This window comes from Corvus cornix, chromosome 1A, assembly GCF_000738735.6.
Source record: "Corvus cornix cornix isolate S_Up_H32 chromosome 1A, ASM73873v5, whole genome shotgun sequence".
Taxonomy (NCBI): Eukaryota; Metazoa; Chordata; class Aves; order Passeriformes; family Corvidae; genus Corvus; species Corvus cornix.
Window position 1 is genome coordinate 13,547,970 of NC_047057.1, and position 15,227 is coordinate 13,563,196.

The 15,227-nt window shown below is 38.3% G+C and overlaps 1 protein-coding gene across 2 annotated transcripts in view; it reads right to left on the minus strand.

Moving 5' to 3' along the window:
- Positions 1-15,227, minus strand: part of COG5 (component of oligomeric golgi complex 5) — a 185,291-nt gene that overhangs the window by 89,563 nt on the left and 80,501 nt on the right. The window lies entirely within an intron of this gene.

The window sequence follows — 15,227 nt, forward strand, 5'->3', positions numbered from 1 at the left end:
GAGATCCTTAACTAAAAGGGCCTTAGGAAAACTACTGCAACTAAGTAATTCTTCATCCATTATTAAAATTCAGCTGTTATCCCCCTAGTATTTTCCCTTGTATGAATGACACATAAACTGTGAACTTAGCTACCATGAAATATAAATAAGTGTGGTACGGAAAATAAATTTTTCAGCATGCAAACATCTCTTATAGAAACTGGAATACATAATCGTATTATGTGTGAAAAACAACAGTGTTTCAGAACATTCAGCACTTTTACCTGAGGTACACTTTATTCACTAGTGTAAGTTTCAAGAAAAAAATAAAAGGGAATGAATCACTTGTTCATAAAAATTGTATACAGATGCAATGGAAAAAGTCTTTACAGGAGAAGTTTAATGTGCAAGAGAAATTATATGTAGGTACAGTTACTTACCAAGATGCAGGATTAAGTTCACTCTTCCACATACCACTATCAAGGCACAAAGTATGAGTTATTCACAGTGTAGGGGAAAAGATTTCACTTGTGCATTAAATAAAACTAATCTGAGACCCACATTTTAGTTGAAGCCAATAGCCTAGCATTTTTTAAAAGTTCTTATCACTTGTTCTAGAATTAAAATGAAAGGCTCTGAACAGAACTAAAACCTATGCTAAAACATATCTTTTCTGAAAAGAAAATCCCAAAGATACTCTATAAAACTGTAATATTTCTAAACTGAATAGAGAATATAAAATACAAATACAGACCTCATTATTAACAAATCTGCATTTTAAAACAATATGCACGACATCAATCTTCAGATGTTTACAAGCCAGGACATTATTTCAATGATCTACCTTATTTTTGTCAGCAGTTTTGCTGTGTCAAATCTCAGAGCAAAGACTATTTTATTTACATGGCTATACAATTTGTTTTAAAATTCAATACTGTTCAGTCCAATAAATGTTAAGTAATTATCAAATCCCCTGCTTTAGAATATAATTTCTAGCTCATAATAGCTGTTATTCTTTACATCTTACAGCTCACTATCTGATTAATTTAAGTCTGTGTCCAGCACTATACAAGTCAGACTATACCAGCACAAGGTTTCTTAGCTCACTGTAGAACTCTGTGAATTTATTAATTTTACTCTTTTATTTTTATAACCTGCACTGAAGCAACAAACTTGACACAGTGATGCTTTCCCACTACGCCGTATATGAAAATACTGTCAGAGGGTCTCTGTGAAGAATGATATTTTCTACTAAAGAGAAAAATAACCTTGATCATGAGATAGATTAAATTTAATTCTAAGGTGTGGTAGAATGCTGATCCTAAATTAAGGGGAGTGAATTCCCCAAATGGATAGAAGAATAGACTGTAGCAGCACAGCAAATGAAAAAGTCTTCAGTCTGTGGAAAGGTTGCTTGCATTTATTTGCAGACAATTTTGAAATTCAGATTCCTAGTGGCTCATTTTAAAGGGGGATAAAACAAGAGTCAAGTAGAAAGACAATGAAAAAGCCTCATGCATTAAGATCTCCTTAGGCAGGAAATAAAACCAAACCTGAAGCAAAAAGCTACCAAGTAACATTGTCATACCGCAAGTTTCTACTGGGTGATACATATGTGCTTGAGAAACGTAGTTTTCAATATGCAGTACACAAAAACCCCAACAGTAATAATACTGACCTAGATCCGAATTCAGGAAAATCCTTCATCTAACATTAAAATAAAGAACAAGGTGTCTTAGGTTTTTCTCAAATAAGTCAGTACTTACATCCCAATAAACACAAGGATAGCAACACTAAACAATAATAGCCAGATCTTCTAATAATAATTCTATAATATTGATCAAGTAAAAAAGACAACCAAATTTTTTGGACAAGAAATCAATAGGATTTTAGAACAAATCTCCAGGAAAGAGTAAAACCTGCAGTGCAGGAGAACATATGGCACCCTCCCATCCTCCTTGCTGGTGACTCCTACTACAGCACACATTCCTTCCCAAATGCATATGGATTTTAGCTTTGCTCATATACAGTGCTGGAGGAGGGAGGGGAAAAGACCGAAAGGAGATCATCTTCCAGCTTCCCTTCTTCCCCACTCCCGGAGGGGAAGAGTGGCACAAATGGAGAGAGACTGTGTATCAGCACCCAATACCTGGTTACATGTGTGCTTTGTGACCAAGAAGAGAGGGATGGAACAGGGACATGCTGCCCCTCTTGCCCCTGGCCTGGGCACTCGCTGCATGCTCGTGCTCCCTCAGACCGACAGAGGCACAACAGCAGCCTCAGGATGGTTCAGCAAAGACAGTACAAGGGATAGATTTAGGCATGAACTAATTCTGCCTAGATTAGACAAAACGCTCTCATGACTATTTTTGCTACTATGTTATCTCTGTTACCCTAAAATGTGGGCTTCTAAAAATGTAAGTCCAGGTACTTGCCAAGTTGTCCCGTTTCCCCAAGAGTATTCACAGAGGACTTCATCGCTCCCTCCTCTTTTACAAGCCTTTCATTCTGGAAAGTACATTGCGTATGGGGCAAAACTACAGCTCTGAAAAACAAATGAGGTGGACCTGCACATCTGGATTTCTGGCATGACATGTCTCCAAAGATGACTATGCTTTCCTTTCTTTTGCAGTTCCAGCATGTTTACCCAGCAGCAGTGCTGGGCCTGCTTCAAGATGTAAATTACTTATTAGTCAAGTAATTTTTCAAACAATCTTTACTTTATTGTACCCAAAGAAATACCACATTGGTTAAAGAGCTTGTTGCTACCAAAATTTTTCAAAGTCCATCAAATGAAAACTTGAGGAATTTTATGGCATTATGAAACAGGGTCAAGTTAGAAAGATACAGATTTAACTTCATCATTTTAATAAAGTATCACTAACATATAAACTGTTATGAAACCTAGAAAACTGAGCAGCAATAAATACTGTCTCCCTTTTTTTGCTGTTTTTTTAACATTAATCTGTATTTTATGCAGCTGTCTTTGTATTTGTTGCAGCTTTTTTTTTTAAAAAATCAGACTAACAAACATACAGCAGTACCCTGTCATAAGAAAAACAGTAAAGGAAAAAATGACAGTTTAGATAGTGATGGATTCTCTGGGAAAAGCTCTGAAAGAGGTCATGGCACAAAATTATTGTGCAAAATCAGACACGGTTTTTAGTTAAAGAAGCTTAGTGACTTTAAGTGACTAAACTATTTTCAGTTAAATATGTATAACACACATAGTTGTAGTAATATTAAATAATTTACTTAAGCTAATTCTACCTTTTCCCCAAGAATTTTAATAGAGATAAAATAAAAGGCAACAACTCCCAATTAGGTATTAAAATTTCAGCCAAAACCATTTTACTAAACACTTGTATTACTATATGCTTCACATTAATATTACATGAATTATTGAAGACTAATTAACTATGTATGTGTCTGTCCAAGCAGGTTTCTCCTCAAAATGCAGTCTCTTGCTTTCCTCTGTTTTCAATATTTGCTTAAAGGCAGTACATTTGAGTCTGTGCCTCATATCAACTAATTATGAATTCCTTACACCACGGTGTACTACCTGCCACAGACGGAAGGGAAAAGGGAATGTTTCATGCTCCATTTGCTGTTGATAACATCTCACCGGGGCTGTCTGCTTTGCAAACTACTCTGTGGAACATGTGTCCAGCAGACGTACAATTAATAGTAAGGAGTGCTAACAGATGATCAACAAGAAATATCATGCCTTCGGCCAAGCCACCCAAGCCCTGAGCCAACACCTCCTCCAGCAGCTGCAGGGAACACTAACAGCAAAGGAGGTGGCAGTTCCCAGTTCAGCCGCGCTTGCCTGGGCCACGGGCTGATCCGCAGGAGCACTTCAGATATAAGTACAGGGCTCTCAGATACAAATATAGGGCTCTCAGAAGGCAGCTGGTGGGCTCACCCGGGGTCACAGATTGGAAATTAACAGAGGTAATACAGCAAGATGTCCAGTGTGAGAGGACTTCTTATTAATTTGGATGCTTTAGAAGGCATTTTGAAGCCTAGGGAAATGGCAGTGTAATGGTATCCAGCTGAAGGATGGAGGAGGGGAGGAGTGTGTGCCCTAACCACAGACACGTATGCACCTGGGTACTGCGGAGGAAGCTGCTGCCATTGCCACCACCCCAGTGGAGATAGGCAATCCAAATCTGGCAAACAATGACAGCTTCATATCTCAGTTCTCTGCTTTAATATGATTTAAAGAAAAAAAAAATCCAAAGGACAGAAAAAAGCATTCTTTAACTGCAAACTAATTGAATTTGAAGGTTTTACAAGACCAAAGCTCCTAATACATTGTAACACAGTATCTCCCCATACTGCCTCATCACTAAAGGGAAACTTACCCATTTTGTTTAGTCTCCTAACAGACTTTATAACTTCAGTATCTGGTACATAAAAATCTTTAATTTTATAAGGCCTGAATCTGATCCTGAATACTGCAGGAATTGACCAGAATGGGCTGTGGAGTGAAACGCCAGTGAGACTGCGGCACAGCTGCACAGCCATGAGACAGCCCAGAGCTGGGAAGGCAGACCAGCAAGAGCTGCTAACTGGGAAAGGTGGCGAAGGAAGGCAAGGGGCCCTTCCATGCAAAATTAGTGAGTCCCCTGTGCCCACCTCCACACCTGAAAACTTTCTGCTGAACATAAATTAAAGAACAAAAATCTACCTTCATTTAACAATGCTTTTTCTACTTGACCCGAAAATATTTCAAAAAATGAACAATTACAGTTGACAATATTACTGGGTGAAAAAATAGAAGCTTACAGGATTTAAGAAAAAAAACGTTATTTTCATATGGGGGAAAAAGCATTTTCATGAAACAAGGTCAGTATTGTTAAAAAGGGCCAGTGTTGCCTAATCATTAAAGCATAGAAACTTGCAAACTCAAACGTGTTAGGAACCTTCCTGTTCACCTTTTGTCATTCAGAACTTCTCAGTCTTTGCCCACTGTGGAATGAGGTTTGCTAATACCTGCCTAAAACACCTACTACACACTTTGTGAGGAATTTTCTAAAGGATGCTGCAAAATTGCGAACCAGAGGCATTAATTAAAAAGGATCAATACTCAGAAAGTAACATGTGACACAGGGTCCTCCACACATTTACAACAGCAAACAATATTCTAATACTGAGCAGGAAAGCCCTAGATATTACTTTTATTTAAAAATCCTGCTATTTTCAAAATGTTGCTATTAAACTTGCCCATATGTTCCAACAACTACAGCTCTCATGAGTCTTCTATATTAATGGTAGTTGAAAATAGTCTTGGAATACAGATACTTGAAAAAATGTACTATTTGAACTATACTAGCACAGTGCAGCTCCATTCTCTCAAAATCCTGTTTCACTGAATAGAGAAACTATCACAAGTTAACTTGTTACTTCTTCCCCATTTGGCTTCTTTCTTTTTTTCTTTTTTGTTTTTTGCTTTCAGAACTATCCTAATTTCCACATACAAAATGCTTAAACATCAAGTATCTTAAATGCAGAACATGTTGTACCTTAAATGACATACAAAAAATGAAAAGAGCCCAAGTGACTGAACAATCAGCCACACACTATAATTTCTACCTGCATGCACGATGCTTCAGGTTATGGGCACTCAGATTCCCAATGGTTTGTTAACAAGATCTCCATATTTTCCCCTCTACATCAATACTGGAGTTACATATCCATTTATCTCAAAGAGATATCTCTTTTAAATATTGCTAATGTTTTTACACTCAAAGCATATCTCCTCTGATTTAGCAACATGACCTGTTAAAGCGATGTCAAATATCTGATAAAACAGGTACAACTATAGCTGGCATGTTTCCTTGCCTGTTCTTCAATAATTATCTTTTGCTATAGTCACCTAAATAACACACTACATATTCTGTTTAAATTTTGCTGATCTTTCTTTCTGGCTACACGAAGGTTTTTTGTGTTCTACGAATGATTCCAATCAGAAAATACACCTATACAGTGTAACACAGTGAGACGAAACAATGGCTGGAGATGAAATTTAGAGATGGCCAACAAGACTGATTTTTTTGTTGTCGTAACACATTTAATGAGCCATTAACATAAAGGAATAATTAATGGATCTTTTTTTCCTATGGAATTGAAAAAACCTTTTGCAGCTGTAAAATAAAATACAGATCTAACACCTGAAGAATTATGCATAGAAACACCTTATTTTTATTTTTAATACTATTTTTTGTTATTGTTGTTACTACTGCTCCTAAAACCACTTCAGTATGTGTTAGGCGAATATTCCACCATCCTTTTTTAATGCACACTTCTAGCCCTTACATGCAGAGGTTGCAAACTGCAAAGTAGAAGTGAACTATATTGAAGTCAGACATTCATTTTAGCTATTCCAAGATTCAAAACATTCTATCATCTGTTCCTATGGAAACTGAAAGGATATTCTAGGTTATATCAGTATCAGCCGATTATGTTGCCGAGAAATCTGTGGTTTATTTTAATCCATAGTTCAGAGGTATAAATTCATGCTTAGTGTTTAGCTTGGTGATTTTGAATTACTGAAGCATGGTTAACACTTCAGTTCCATTAGATCATACTTTAAGATAAAACAAACTCCTTTTAGACCAGAATAGTAAAGGGAAAATTTTATAAGGTTTGGTTAATCCCCATGAAGTTTACCGTTCAGATGTAGGATATAACTAATATATACTTGGGAGATATTTTTTGATTGTTAGATGAGCCATACGTGGCTGTATCACATCTTAATAGAATAGATCAAGGAAAAAATAATTTAGATTTATAGAAAACTCCTTCAGTAGTGCCATGCACCAGATGGCCAGATGAAGGAATCTGATTTAGCAAGCTAACAAGATCATGAAAACCATAACCATAAGACTGAAGATGAAAAATAAAATTGAATAATGCAACATGACTATATTTCTATGACAAAGAAACTTAAAGGTTAGGCTAGAATAAAACTTGTGAAGACATTTGAACACATTAAACGAAAACTCTCCATATGTATACAGAGCGACTGTAAAAGAAAGAAATGAAACAGTGAAAGTTAGTAGGATTTTAATTAAACAGACTGAAATGCCATTGTGATCTTTCACAACAAAAGCCAATATGACAACTATAACGTGTTGGAATAAGTCTTCTCTGTCTACATTAGAATTAGAAGAAGCAGCAAAATGGGTGGTTAACATGAATTTAAATAAAAAGCTTTGGATTTCATACTCCATTTTCACTAAACAAAACTAGATGATTTAAAGTCAACTATAGCTACCACCCTCATCTTATGCCAAAAGTAGCAAGCAGGTTCAAATTTTCCTCTTTGCAGATAATACTTCAGTCTTCTTACTCTAGATTCAAATAATTGACTTCAAACTGAATAATCAGAAATGCCTTCTATTTCTATATCATACTGTAGTCAATCACTTTACAAAAAAAAATTACAAAGTAAGTGCCTCAGTCTAGTTTCCATCAGGATCTCCTGCAGGGAATCAGGATGGTGGTATAACAAGGAAATATAACAACTACTGCCTAAAGTATACTACATTGGTTAAATTTTTGACAGTAACAAGGTTAAATTCCAACTACTAGCTTTCAAGATAGAACTAAATGTCAGAATAAAAAGAAAAAGAAAAAAAAGAAAAAAGCAATTATTACTTTTTTACTTCAAAAAAGCATACTCTCTGGTAGCATTCCAGTTCTAGTTATTCCAGGCTTTTCATGAGGGTAACCAACAGTATATGGATAAAAAGATGAATGGCTACGAGCCAAATCAGAAGAGTTCTTTTCTCTCTTTTTTTCTACTTTATTTGCTATTCTAACGATCATTTCGTAATTATGCACCCCTATGCAGTTATGTACATCTACGTAACAGCGATCAATCCCACTGACATGCTGAAGTGCATAAGGGCTTATATTACTTAAAACGTATGACAAAATATGATAGCTAATATGTAAAAGCAGCAAATGGCAGGCAAAAACATTTGGAAACTAAAACTGTGCTTCTGACTAGCACAGTACATCAGTGTGGGTAATGTAACAGATTCTAAGCTAAATGAACTAAAGCTGTACATTAGAAGCCCCTACACAACCATGGGGCACACAATGTGACATCCTGCTACAACCTTAAACTTTGTTCTACAGTCAAGCCCATCTCCACAAAGCTGACAACTTTAGAAAGCATATTCATGCACTTGCACAGTCCACTTCACAATGAAGCGTTCATCTGAAGATGACACTAAACCAGCAAAAAACAGCAGGCATTTTTGATTTAAATCGAAGTGTTAAAATATCATGAAGTAATCTAGAAAAAAGTGCAACACATCCTCTTGCTAAAGTAGGCAAGATTGAAAGTAACTGGGAAACTCAGGATCACAGGATCCCGCCCATACAGGCATGCTCCAAAAGCCATCCACACTTTTGGCAGTAATAATTAGAAGCAATTAGAAAATGAAACACTATTATATTTTTCCATGTTTCATCAAAAAGTGGAAAATGGAGCCCAATGCCAACCATTCTTAATATCTGAATATCTCAAACACCTTGAAGTGCATTTGCATGACAGGAAAATGCTGCCATGGGATAATAAGTGCATGTATTGCTTAAGATCCTTGACATTAGATTGAACACTGACCTATGAATGATTTAAGAATAATTTCACCAATCTTGCCATAACCCTGCAAACTGTGGTAGATAAACACTCAGCTCAGAGGGCCCTGAAATGAAATAAATTATGCAACTTCTTGATGACTGTGTCTGGAAAACTGGTCAATTATGTACGTACTTTCCCCTCCAATCCCTTGGGGATAAGAAACAAGACCTATTAGAGATCCTTGACAAGAGATTAAATGCTGGTCTATGAGAGATCTCAGATTAATTTCACCAATTTCGCAATACCACTGCAAGACGTACTACACAAGCACCTAGCTTAGGGAACCCTGAACTGAGATAAATTGAGCAACTCCTGAATAATCACCTCCAGACAACTGGTTAATTATGCAGACACTTCATCCTCCCATCACTTTTCTCAGGCACTAAATAGCATTAGTCAAGAACACTTATGCATATACATCTAGTTAATAATTTTTTAATGTAAAGAAAAGCTGTACTTGTTCCAGAGACAACAACTGAAAGGTTCAGCATGAAAAAGAATGCAAAACAGAACAATTCACAAAACAAATTCTTCTTAATGAGTTACAATATGAAAACTCAAAATGCCCCCAAATTTGTTCAAAATAACAACAGTATAAAGATGTTACACTGTGAATAACTGAGAAAATTTTGTTCAGAGCATACTGTTTACCTATTTATCCTGTGTATACAAATCCAGCATTTGAATACGTGTCAGAAGTAGAGTTTTAGGATTTATTTCGGTGCAGTTTTTCCCCTCCTCTTCTTTATTCTGTGAGGTTATAATTAGCAAAGCTCTTCATTTTGCAAAAACATAAATCTATGTATTTTAAAAAAACCTGCACACACAATTTAACAAAGGATACTTATTGGGCTTACACCTATTTTTTTCTTTCTCTAACATGATCAGGACACTTCACTATATGATCACCAGAACAATTTCAAAGAATTATCAGTGATTTTGACTCTCTCCAGGTCCATGCTAGGCAGGTAGGTTTGTCCACACCTCCTATAAGGGAAACTGGATAAAAACCATCACATAATTTCTCTAAAACCTAAAAAATGCCCAACTAGTCAGACATGTACAGATTCCTCCAGGAGACAAAGAATGAAAATTTTTAGTATGTGGTCAAAGATACAGAATGTTTCTGTAACACACAGAAGGACAAACTGTTTAAAGTCCAAACCCAGGGAAATCTGAATTCGGCTCTCATTTCCACACCACATCCTGCTAGACCTAAATGGATATTTATATTTTAATCAATCTTTAATGATACCATTGATACCTCACAACCTATATCCTAATTATTACAGTTTGTATCAATAAAGCCACAAGCAAGAACATAGATTCCTAACATATTTCACCCATGCAAAAATCCATCCTTCTTACACAGAGACCCAATGCTGGTGTTTAAAGCACTGAATCTAGCTCAGAACTAAGGTTACCATTTCAGAGGATGAAGGAGATGGAAATGAAGCTCTTTTCGGCGCACACATGGCCTGGCTCCTAAAGCTACCAACGTTGTCATTACCAGGTGTAACTAAGCTTGGTCATCCCTGGCTCTAAGACCCACACCAAGCAAGGCAATATTACAGGAGAAAGGGTTTGAAGCATGAGCTAAGTTGCAGAGAAGTTTTCTCATTTTTAAGTATAGCAGCCACAACACTGTGTCTGGAAAAACTGTTCTACCTGGAATTGAGCTATGGTAATCTTACTGAATTCCTCTCTTCCCCAGTTATTTCTTATTATTCTTACACAATATTGCTGTTGAAAACAGGGGTGACATGGTACCAAGAGCAAATCTAGATTCTTCAGCCTAGGGTTCATCGTGGGAGCAAAAGAAATGCTGGGGATGTTTCAGGTGGTTGCAAGATGCATATATATCTACTTTTAAATTTTTAAAGCAGAAAACATTGCTGTCCCTTCTGCTAGAAGGGTGGCTTTTAATCAAGTTCTTGATGCATCTCTGCTAAAGCAGTCCTTCCTGCATCCTAAGCTATTTGCCATTAGCCTGCTTACAGTATGAAGGAAAGCTAGCAAAGAGTTTAGTGTGGTTATACTCACAGCTTTTTTACCGGCTAGGCTCGTGGTTCAATGTCTTAGAAAGCCTTGAGCAGCCTAGAGAGGTAGCAGGGGCAATCCAGCATTTCAGTAGCTCTAAAAGTGGCAAAATGGTAACTGCAAAGCTGATACCACCAGCAGAAGCAAAGAGGTAGAAATGCAGCTCTTGGCTTAGGCCTTAGTCCTGCAATCAGGTGCTTTCAATCGAGACAGAGATACGCAGCAGTTACTCGCAGAAGGGAGCTGAGCCAAAGAGGGTGGGCCCACTCTGAGCTCTCTCTTTTATTCACGAGAATGGAAAGAGGCAGACAGGGGGCGGAGCTGGGGTGAACGGCCAATCAGACACTGCTCCAGCGTCTGAGTTACTTTTGGTTTTGCCCCGCATTAGAACAAAGAGGTTCAGAGCACATGGCAGGGGCAAGTCTTGACTGGTCTGACCAGTCTCAGGGAGGGGGAAGGGCGACCTCGAAGCAGGCAGCAACAGTTTAGGACTAGAAAGTAAAGATGGGGTAGAATCCATTTTCTTTAAATTGTTCTGTGGGTCACGAAAGACCATCAATCTGTGCTATGTACACTAGGAGTGCCTAACAAAGCACACAAGACAATAAAAATCCTGCCTGTAGCCACTGGTACCCCTGTGTGGTCAGGTTTGCTATTATTGGTATTACTTTTGTCAACAACAGCAAAGAGAGCTTACTCTTTCTAAAAGGATTAGGAAGACAAGTGTGGTTGGCAGCTCTATGAGAGCCTGTTAAGTCTAGACACACTGACAGACACTTCCAGTTTATACCCAGATGGCAGCTTTAAGATTCTACCAGGAACAGGAGTGAAAGGCTTCACTTCTAAAGCAGTCAGTGGCTAATGCCACACTTCCAAAGGGGGAAGAGATTTCATTTTTTCTGAGAAATACACAAACATCACAGTGTGGACATGCCATAAAAACATGAATTACACTGAAGAGAAAAAGACAATATATTACTTAGGTGTAAGTATCTGTTTTCGTGTGCTACTGCTGGACGTTATTTGGGGGAATCTGTGCACAGCTCATTAGCATGTGACTTATACGTCATTAAATAAACAATCAAACTAACAAAAATATTCTCTTTCAGAAACAAAGGGGATATATAAAAATGTTAAAAGGAGCAATTTAGACTCTTTAGCTCCATTCTTTTTGTCAGAGTCTAGCAGCGTCTCTGAAAAAAAAAGGCTGAATTCTAGAGAAGACATTCACCAAATTCTAAAGACTTTTGTTTAAAAATAGATACTTCCAGTTTTACTTTTTAAATGTATTTCTGCTTCCTGCTTCTCTTCCAGATGGACACTGAAATACTCTAAAATGGAGACATAAGGCTAATTTTCCTCTTAAGGCATTGTTGAAAAGTGCTAGATGAAATATAGAAATACAGCTCACTCTTACGTAGGCAACTGATCTCATGTATTATTTACACAGCAGATGAAAACAAGGGTGGAAACTAAAACTGCATTTGCAAATATGAATATCAGATAACTGAAGAACCACCTGGATAAATACAGATGCACTATTCTCAAAGGGACAGACAGCTACCAGAATATACACTAGCAGGAAGACAGTTCATCTGAGGAATTCTGTAGTACCTAATGCAGGAGAAAGGATGAAGGTCCCATGTCTTCTTAAGGGAAATCTCAGGGGTTGGAAGGTATAGATGTAAATCAGCTTGTCAATAAAACACATAGCTACAGTAATAGGAATCAAAGACCTACTATTCACTAGTCACATCTCAAATTCTAGATTTCTTGGGCAATGCCTGCAGGCGTATTTTCTAAAGCAAACTATTGTTCTCAATATTAAATTCACAAATCATATCCAACAACAAACCTGTGCTGCATAACCCAACACCTCCTCATGAAAACATCCCCATTTCTGGTATGACTAAGCACTAATAATATTCTTCTAAACACTCTTCCATTTGTTGGAAACAGGCCCCTAGCTAAAGCACAACAGGCATATACTTTAATAATCTCTTGATTACCTGGCGACAGCCTGGAACACCTAATAAATCTGTCTATTTTTCAGGTGGAGTGGGATTGATTTCCCCCGGGTTTCTTTGTCAGTTCCATTTTAGGACTTAATATGAAGAGAAAATTATCAGAGAAGGTCAAATCTGACATGAAAAACTAGAAGGAGTTCACACTGATGAAGACTTTTGCTACATTTAAAATAAATGTCCACTTGCTTTTTTCTTAGGCCCTATCTTCAGTCAATCTTTATTAAATAATCTATAAGCTTCACAGCTTGCAGAAAGTGCAATCACAGCTTGGCAACATGCTCAAATAGCCAGAAGTTTCAACACTGGAATAGTAATCAAGTGAAAAATGGGGTGGTTTTTTTCCTACCACTTTGTTACCAGCAAATAGTCAAAGGTATTTACCACAACCATGACTTCTTACTGCAGAAAAATAGTGGAAATGATAGGTCTAAGTAAAAGTTTGAGACACACTGATAATTTTAATCCTCAATTGTTTAATCAAGCCAATTTACTCAATAGGTTTCCTATTCTGTATACGTTCTATTTTCATGTCAATCTTCAATAGTATAAACAAATGCTATACTGACTTACAGAGAAGTTTAACTATAAAGTTAAACTTACAGAGAAGTTTAATTATAAAAATATCTTGTTCTAAGCCTCTTTGTTCTCTAATTTAAGATCCAAATTTGATAGAAACTTGTACCAGATTTCTCCTCTTAGTCTAGCAATAGAGATTTAAAATACTTTGGTTATTAAAGAACATTAAAAAGTATAGACAAAAGAACATTAAATTTTTGTACTAGTTTGAAAACAAACTAGTGGGAGACACCAAGTCAGAATAACAATTTAATAGGGAAATAAAAGGAAGGGGAAAGAAAAAAACAATAAAAGGGGATAACACTGGGTTAAACTGACAGAGTTAGGATACAACCTGGCACCCTGTTAGTCAGGGTGGTGGTAGCAGTCTGGTAGAATGATGGCTGCAGTCCTCCCGAAGTGGCGATCCTGTAAAAAAAGGGTCTGCTCCTCCTCAGAAGGTCCAGTGGTGGTTATGTGGCTCCTGTCCTCTGGAAATCCAGTGGGATGGATTGTCTCTGGTGTTCAGTCTCAGATTATATCCACGATGGGATGCTTGGTTCCTCCCTCTGGGTGGAGCATCTCACAATGGGGTAATGAGTCATGAGGCCAAGTGTTGATGAGGCTCATTAACAGAAGATAGTCCGGAGGGAGTTCTCTCTGAGTCATGCGGCAGGACAATGATGGGCCATTAACAGAAAGATAGACTGGGGGGAGGAGGCAAGGAAACACTGCCCCACCTGATTTCAACAGCTCATGAGGATGGTAATAGAATACACTGCAACCCAGGACATTATCCACCCCTTATTCTATTACCATCTACATCATCCCAAATTAATACCTTCTTTAAACTCTACACACACATACATATATATATATACAATGAAACCCTACACACAGTTCTCACCTAAGATTAGGTCTCCTTGTGGTACACAACGGGTTTCCCCATCTTTTTGCATTACCCACCAAGTGCAACCAGGTCCTTGAGCAAAGACAATCCCACGGATGGGTTTGCCTTTGCCTGAGGTGGGATTAATCCAAACAGTCTTTCCTAAAATACCTCTCAGGTGTACCACAGGGACTCTATCTCCATCCACTGTGTGCAAGGGTTCAGACTCAGCGGGACCAGCTCGATTGATGGACCCTTGGGTATTGACCATCCAGGTGGCCTTTGCTAAGTTCGCTTCCCAATTTTTGAAGGTCCCCCCACCAAGTGCCTTTAGGGTGGTTTTAAGTAGTCCATTGCAGCGTTCAACTTTTCCGGCAGTTGGTGCATGATAAGGAATATGATATATCCATTCAATACCGTGTTCTCTGGCCCAGGTGTTGATGAGGCTGTTCTTAAAATGAGTCCCGTTGTCTGACTCAATCCTGTCAGGGGTGCCATGTCTCCACAGGACTTGCTTTTCCAGGCCCAGAATGGTGTTCCCGGCTGTAGCATGAGGCACAGGGTAGGTCTCCAGCCATCCAGTGGTTGCTTCAACCATGGTCAACACGTAGCGCTTGCCTTGGCGGGTTTGGGGAAGGTTGATGTAATCAACTTGCCAGGCTTCCCCATACCTGTACTTTGACCATCATCCACCATACCACAGAGGCTTCACCCGCTTGGCCTGTTTGATTGCAGCACAGGTCTCACAACTGTGGATGACCTGGGAGATGCTGTCCATGGTAAGGTCCACCCCTCGGTCACGGGCCCATCGGTATGTTGCATCTCTCCCCTGATGGCCAGAGGCATCATGGGCCCAACGAGCTAGGAATAATTCTCCCTTGTGCTGCCAGTCCAGATCCACCTGTGATAGTTTCACCTTGGCAGCTTGATCCACCTGCTCATTGTTGCGATGTTCTTCATTAGCCCGACTCTTGGGTGCGTGCGCATCCACGTGTCGAACCTTCACGGTCAGCTTCTCTACTCGGGCAGCGATGTCCTGCCAAATCTCAGCGGCCCAGATGGGTTTCCCTCTGCGCTG